Source organism: Chrysochloris asiatica, unplaced genomic scaffold, assembly GCF_000296735.1.
Source record: "Chrysochloris asiatica unplaced genomic scaffold, ChrAsi1.0 scaffold00021, whole genome shotgun sequence".
Taxonomy (NCBI): Eukaryota; Metazoa; Chordata; class Mammalia; order Afrosoricida; family Chrysochloridae; genus Chrysochloris; species Chrysochloris asiatica.
In genome coordinates, this window is record NW_006408539.1 from 21,419,094 (window position 1) to 21,427,359 (window position 8,266).

The 8,266-nt window shown below is 38.7% G+C and overlaps 1 pseudogene; it reads left to right on the plus strand.

Annotated features, from left to right (window-relative positions):
* The first annotated feature begins 3,542 nt into the window (after positions 1 to 3,542).
* Positions 3,543 to 4,461, plus strand: LOC102841287 (annotated as a pseudogene).
* The last annotated feature ends 3,805 nt before the right edge of the window (positions 4,462 to 8,266 follow it).

Sequence of the window (8,266 nt, forward strand, 5' to 3'; positions counted from 1 at the left end):
GCATAGCTTCCAGAATCACAGAAACTCACAAGCCACCACAGTACAACAAGCTGACGAATGAGTGGTGGTAGTGTGGTGATTATGAATGGGGCTGCTAACCTCAAGGTCAGCAGTTCAAAACTACCAGCTGCTCCATGGAAGAAAGATGAGGCTTTCTGCTCCCATAAAGATTTACAGGCTCAGAAACCCTGCACAGGGTTGCTATGAGTCAGAACTGACTCCACAGCATACTACCACCACCATGGATGTGATAGAAGTGATTTTTCAGCAATCTATGGGAAAAACAAAAAAGTCTATATGAAATTTTAAGAAGTCACCTAGTAAAGAAGAGGCCAGGTTTTCATTGACATGTTTTGGCAATTTAGGCATTCAGCACATATTGCTGTATTGATAAGGACTGGAGTTCTGATATAGCACTGTAGGATAAGCACTGGACTGATAATCACAAGGTCAGCTGTTCAAACCCACCAGCTGCTCCTCAGATACCCTACACAGGGACACTATGAGTTGGTTCTGACTCGATGACACTTAACAAAATTAACAGTGGCATTTTTAATATAGCTTGGGTCATGTTTTTCAAAATACACTCATGCACTGGTCCTCAGATTTTTGTTCTACAATGGGCATCAAGAAACCTGATTGTTTTCCTTTCTGTCAATAACTAACTATTGGACTGCGATCTCATTTTGGAATTCTAGGCTCGCTTCATTTTCTTCACCATTAAAGTGGTTGCTTGCACCAGAGCATAGTTAAGGTTGATTCTGATGTGAAACTGTGGTTCAATACTCATTGTCATTCAAACTTTGCCCATCCAGTCCTGAGCACAGGCCTTCACCCACCACTTCACACCACCTATCTTGTCTGAGATTCAACCCCATCTCATGCCTGCTGCAACTGTGCCCAAAACAGACTTATCCAGTTGGATTTGGGTGCTAAAAACATATACCGCAAGTAAGAGCTTATATTGTAGAATATACAGTTTTGTGATGATAAGTAGATTATTTAATTTTTTTTCTAATTTTATTTGCTAGGATTGATAATAACCTAACAATCTACGATGTATATTTTGTAAGTTTTGCTGCCTACAGCCAGATGCCAGGGAATAAATCAGCATCTCCAGGAGAGAAATTATCTTCACACTCTGGTCCCTCCATTATTCATCTATGTCCCCTGGGGAAATCTCTCTGGACAAAGATAACTTCAGTGCAGCATAAAGGTACCCAGATATCTGCTCAATGTTCAGACATTGTTTAAGACTATGAGGACACCAGATCATTTATTACCATAAGTAGCAAATATTAGGATGCCCATGAATTACTTAAAGCAGTCATTTTTTTGTAGGTTTTTAAAAATAATTTCCCATTTTAAGACTGTGAATCTCTACTCAATAAAGGAAGCATGGATACAGGAGAGGGCGTCAAAATTTTTGTGGATATTGAATTAAAAGGTATAGAATTTTTCCATGAACTTCTTGAAGCCCCTTTATATATTAACTAAATGGAGTCCTGGTGTGGCATGGTGGACCTATGCAATGCATCAGACTGCAAAGTAATTTGAACTGCAAGGTCGGTGGTTCCAGCTCACCAGCTGCTCCTTGGAAACCCTACACACGGTCACTATGTGTTGGAATTAGCTCAACGGCACTTAACAACAACATACATGATCAATTTTACATTTCTGATTCATGCACAATTTTTAGTGAATATTTCCTTGCACACATATTTCAGTTTAAGCTCAGGGTAAATTTCCCCAGGGTAATTTGATAAGGTAGCAATGATACCAAAAGAGGAAAAGTTGTTACAAAAGCAGTTGATTTTGAATAAGACATTAGCATTTGAATTGAAATGTATGTTGCTGTTAAGCGTCAATAAGTCAGTTCCAACTCATAGTGACTGACTCATAGTCTGAGGCTTTAAATTTTTGTGAAAGCAGAAAGCCTCATCTTTCTCCCACAAAGCAGCTGGTGGGCTCAGACCACTGACCTTCTGGTTCTCAGTCTAGTGCTTACCCATTAGAGCTACTGCACTCCCCTGGAGTTCTGGACTGAAATGTATAACCATATCATATTTACTCCTTTAGATCATGCAACGGTTTCTTTATACATTTTTTTTTTTTTATCATAACCTTTTGACTATTCAAAGCTGTTAAGGGAATTGTTCCATGTTCCCTATTTTGTTAAGACATGAATCCAGTGCATTGAGCTCTTCTTTCTTTCTGTACTAAGGAGGTCCCTTCACTCCCAAGCACCAGCCTCCTAGAAATAAGAAGCTTTGTTTACAGGACTCAGTAAGCAGCCTCAGGACTACATCACCATCACTTTTTCTGTCTGGTGTGTCTCATCCCTTCAGTTACCACTGGAGGACAGAGCGAGAGCACACATCAAGTTTCAAATGCCGACAAGATCCTCCTGTCAATCATGAACTCTGTCTGCTTTGACTCTCCTGGCTAAAGAGCACAACAGTCCTGGGTCTTTATAGATAGAAGAACAACAGGAAAAGGGGGAAATCTTAAATTCTTCACGACTGTCCTCTGTTACTTATGTAGTGCCCGAAATTATGGATTTCTAAAGCTGTGTCCTATATCAAGATTTTCTGTCAAGGAACAATTGAAACAGGAACTTGATACAGAGATAGCAATATCAAGATGGTTGCCAGGCAACCAAGGGCCATTAATGATACTCAGTGTTAGGATTCTCCACAGACTCAGGGAAACCATCGCTCTCCTGCTCAGCACACAGAACAGTGGGTTTAACGCTGTTGTTGTTGCATGGTGTAATCGTGCTGCTATTTTGTATTTGTGTTACTTATTTTCTATTTCAGTAGCACAGATATTCCAAGTTAAGGAGCATAATGCATGCTATTTGGAATGAAGTCTCAGGTCTCAGAGTTGGAAATCGTAGTTTAATTAGTAAAATGATTATCTCAAAGGTAGTTCTCTGATGAGCCATAAAAAGTTCATTTTTCTCCATGTTCATGTGCAAGTTATCCCCTGCAGCTCTCTGAATTCTGAAGAACTGGAATTAGCCGTATTGCTAAACTCCAAGATGTGTTTTTACTAAAAGAACAAAACTCAATGCATGTTCATGAATCATGAAATACAGACAATTTTACAAGTAAAAATGCTTGTGAGACATTTTATAAGAAGCATTGTGGCAAAATGCCTTTGTTGTACATAATACCAGAAGGTTGAAATAATACCCATGGCCTCTTAGTGGTCTGCTGAGAGGAAACAAGAAACACCTGTGCTTAGCTGAGTCCTTGGATGAATTCCACATGACGTGTACTGGTGAGAAAATAAGGAAGATTGAGTAGTTCGACAGGAGTTTGTGAGCATTCCAGAGAAGGAGCTAGGACAAAGCTAAGACGATGCAATAAAGGATGGGCAGTGGTAAGAAAAGAGAAAGAGAGAGCCACGAATCTCCCTACTACTTTGCTGAACAATTTAGAGTCAACTGACGTGCAAAGCAAGTGAGCTACAGGGCACCCATTCATGGTAGGTTTTTTATGTCTGTAAGAAGGCCATTCAAAAGATAATGGGAACAAATGGGAGTGGAGTGGAGCGGCTGTTTTGCCGACTCTTTCCTCCCCCCCACATTCCAGTTAGCTGAGACTTATCTCATATTTAGCTCTGGAGAACGCCTGGCCGACAAGACTGATATCAAGGAGAACAACTTCTAGGGCAGAGAGTCTCGCTCTGTCAAACTCTCCAACGGGAACTCCTGCTCGTGTAAAATCCCAGAGCAGGTCAGGGTCTCGTAGTCCGTCAAGGGTTTCCAAACACTCCGAATCCCGTTCTCGATCAAGATCAAAATCCAGGTAGAGATCTAGGAGGGATTCTCATAGACTTCACACTCGATCAGATCCCACTCTCATTCTCCTGGGAGAAGATCTCGAAGCAGATCATACTCAACAGAATACCGACGTCGTAGGAGCAGAAGTTGAAGTCACGCTCCAATGTCTAACTGCAGAAGACCTACAGGACAGAGAGCAAATCCAGATCCTAACACTTGTCTTGGAGTGTTTGGCTTCAGTATATACACAACAGAGAGAGATCTTCGTGAAGTATTTTCTAGATGTGGACCACTGAATGGTGTCAACGTGGTTTATGATCAGCAAATTGGACGGTCTCGAGGATTTGCATTTATTTACTTTGAAAGAATAGATGGCTCAAAGGAGGCTATGAAAAGAGCAAATGGAATGGAGCTAGATGGCGGAAGAATTCGTATGGATTATTCTATCACCAAGAGAGCACGCACACCTAACACCAGGCATCTACATGGGCAGACCAAGGCATAACGGTGGTGGTGGCAAATGTCGAGGTTCCTACTATGCTAGAGGATATGATCATGGGTATGACAGATATGAAGACTATGATTACTGGTACAGAAGATCACCTTCTCCTTATTATAGTAGATACAGATCTCGATCAAGATCTCACTCTTACAGCCCAAGACGCTATTGATAAATTTAATAGTTGCAGTTAAGAACATGCCTTTTTTTTTTTAATTTTCCTTTTCTTTTTAATAAATTCGTGAATTCCTCAAGTCTAATCTTGCCTACTCTTTAAAAAAAAGAAAGAAAGAAAATATCTTTGATTTACTTAGTATGTACACTTCGCCAGTTGTGTTTCTGTTTTCCACTCTTTATAATACCCTTGGAGATGACATTGTTATTAAGTAGTTAAACATCTTGAGTAAAAACAAAACAAAACAAAAAGATCCCCTAGTGTTATGCTTGATAAATTATTTTCTTTGCTTTTACAGAAAATTAACTCATAGCTAATCAAACATGGGAAGAAAATGACCATTTTAAAGTTTCTTGTGTTTGGCATTATATTAAGAGACTTGCACTTACCACTTTTTTCTTGTTTTAAACTTTATTTTGGGTTAGATAGTAACAAAGTAGCTCAGTCCTGTCACGTTTGTCTGGGGTGGCATGGAGCAGTGGAATAGTTGAATGTACAAAGTTTGAAGCTGTAGAAGAAAACATTTAGCCATTTCTTTTGAAGAACAAAGTTTTTGAACTCTAAAAATTAAGTCTTTGCTTTCTTAGAAATGAAAAACTTGTGGACATGTTGCATTTGGAATATATCTGTTAAACCTTACAAAGTTGAAATGTGATTTTGTGTGTGTGTTAAACTTACTGAACTTGAAATATTCCCTTAATCAGTGAAGGACAACCCTTATTTATTAACTAGAGCCATGTATAATTTGCTGTTAGGAATTTTGGTGTTGAGATAATGGTTACTGTTTAATCTTTGGGAGATATGTGTAGGGAAACAGAGTTTCCTTAAAAATAAAAGTTAATTTCTTAAAAATAAAAAAAAGCTAACTAGAAAGACTGAAATCTTGGTGAGCAATGGCAAGCACCTGACTTCCGTGTCTAAAACCTGTTTGGAAGTCAGGACCCAAAATCCTTCAACAGCTACAGGATCTGTTGTGCAGTTGCCCTTGCATCTGATTTTGTTTTGAGTTCTCTCTTTCTCTTCAAATCAAACACAATTAGCATTTACAAATCCACTGTTGCTGTTAGGTGTCACTGAATCGGTTCCAGTTCATATTGACCCCATGCACAACAGAATGAAACACTGCACCATCCTCATAATTGTGGCTATGTGTCAGTTCATTGGTGCCTTCACTTGTCAATCCGTCTCCTTGAGAGTCTTCCTCTTTTTCCCTGACCATCCATTTTATCAATCATGATGTCCTTTTCCAGAGACTGGTCCCTTCTGATAATATGCTCAAAGTACAAGAGGTAGAATCTCACCATTTTTGCTTCTAAGGAACATTCTGGCGGTATTTCTTTCAACACAGATTTGGTTGTTCTTCAGGCAGTCCATGGTCCTTTAAGTACTCTTTCCCAATGTTGTTGTTGTAAAGTGCTGTTGAGTCCGTTCCAACCCGTAGTGAGCTTGTATAGGGTTGCCAAGGAGCAGCTGGTAAGCTTGAACCGCCAAACTTGCAGTTCAAACGGATTTTGCAGTCTGGTGCATTAACCCATAGGGCCACACCAGAACTCTTTGCCAATACTGTAATTCAAATGTATTGATTCTTCTCTGATCTTCCTTATTCCTTGTCCAACTTCCACATGGATACGGGGCTATTGAAAGTACCATGACTTGGGTCAGGTGTACCTTAGTCCTCAAACTGATATATTTGCTTTGGAATACTTTTGTTGCTGGTAAGTGCCTTCAAGTCAGTACTGACTCATAGCGCCCCTGTATAAAGTTTCTGAGGAGTGGTTGGTGAATTTGAGCTGCTGACCTTGCAGTTCAAAGTGACCTTGCAGTCCAGCATATTAACCCACAGCATCACACCAGGACTCCTTGAATATGTTATAAAGGTCTTTTTAGCAGATTTGCCTAATGCAATATGTCATTTAAATTCTTGACTACTGCTTCCATGAGCATCGATTGTGGATCCAAGCAAAATGATGAATTTGGCAACTTCAATCATTTTTCCATTTATCATGTTGTTATTTATTGGTCAGATGTGAGGATTTTCATTTCTATACACAGAGGTACAATTCATATTGAAGGCTTTGATCTTCATCAATAAGTATTTAAAATCCTATTTGCTTTCAGCAAACAATGTTGTGCCACCTACATGTTAAAGGTTGTTTAGGAGTCTTCTTCCAATCATGATGCTGTACTTTGCTTTATGTAATCTAGCTTCTCAGAGGGCTCAGCATGCATATTGAATGGATATGGTAAGAGAATGGAACTCTGGCATACACATTTCCTGATTTTTGCAGCATTCAGTGTCCCTTTGTTCTGGTTAAATAATTGCCTGTTGGTCTATGTAAAGGTTCTCATCAGCACAATGAAGTGGTCTAGAATACCCATTCTTCACAATCTTCAGAAAAATTATATTTTATGTTATACTAATATTGTTTGATGATTTCAACATTCCATTGGGTCACCTTTCTTTGGAATGTGCATAGATATGGAATTCTTCCAATTGATTGGCCAGGTAGTTGTCTTCCAAATTTATTTTTATATATGAGTGAGTGCCTCCAATATCACATCAGTTTGTTGAAAATTTTCAATTTCTCATATCCATTTCTGGAACCTTGTTTTTCATCAATGTCTTCAGCACTGCTTGGTGTTTCTTAAATGAATGAACACTGACCAATTCTTTTTGGTACAGTGACTGTGTGTCTTCCTTCCATCTTCTTTAGATTCTCCCTGCTTTGTTCTTTTTTTGCCCATATAAGTTTTCAATAATCAAACTCAAGACTTTGTGTTGTTTTTTTTTTTTTCTGTTTGAGAAATTCTAAGTGTGTTCTTCCATTTTGGCTTTCTAACTCCAGGTCTTTGTACATTTCATTATACTACTGGACTTTGTCTTCTTTGTCTTACTGAGACAAAAAAAAAAAAATCTTTGAAATTTTTTGCTCAGTTCTTTTACTTCATCATTTCTTACAGTTGCTTTAGCTTCTCTAAATTCAAGAGTAAATTTCAAAGTCTCTTCTGACATCCATTTTGATCTTTGTTTTCTGTCTAACATTCATTTTGGTATTTTCCTTCTTTCTTGTCTTATGTAATGACCATTTGCTTTCTTCCAGCATGATGTTCTTGACGTCATCCCCAAAGTTTTCTAGTCTTCAGTTATTAGTGTGTACTGTATCAAATCTGTTCTTGAAATGGTCTTGATATTCAGATAGGATATTACCAAGGTCTTGCTTTGGTTTTGGTGACTAGCTTTAGTTTTCCTGAGCTTCAGCCTGAACTTGCACATGAGCAATTGATGGTCTGTGGTACAGTTGGCCCCAGCGTTAGCTTGGCTGAATAATAGTTGTATTAACTTGTTCAGAGTTAATACAACCAATCGAGTTGGTTCCTCTCTATAGCAGCCCTCTATAAGATTTCCAAGGAATGGCTGGTGGATTTGAATGTGTGGTTAGCAGTACAGTACTTTTCCTACAGCGCCACACGAGGATTCAGGTTTTCCTTTTAGATACGTGGATATTGTACTATCATTGATAGCATTGTCCTTCAATTAGATGTTGAAATGCTCTTTTTCACAGTGAATGTGATACCATTCCTCTTTATTTTGTTTGTCTCAGCATAGTAAATCATATGATTGTCTGATTCAAAATGGTCAATACCAGTCAATACCAGCTCACCAATGCCCAAGATATTCATCTTTATGTATTCCATTTCACTTTTGACAACTTCCAGTCTTCCTAGATTCATATGTGTGCACTCCACATTTCAATCATTAATGCAGCAGTTTCTTCTTCTTTGAGTTGTGTCTCATCAGTAA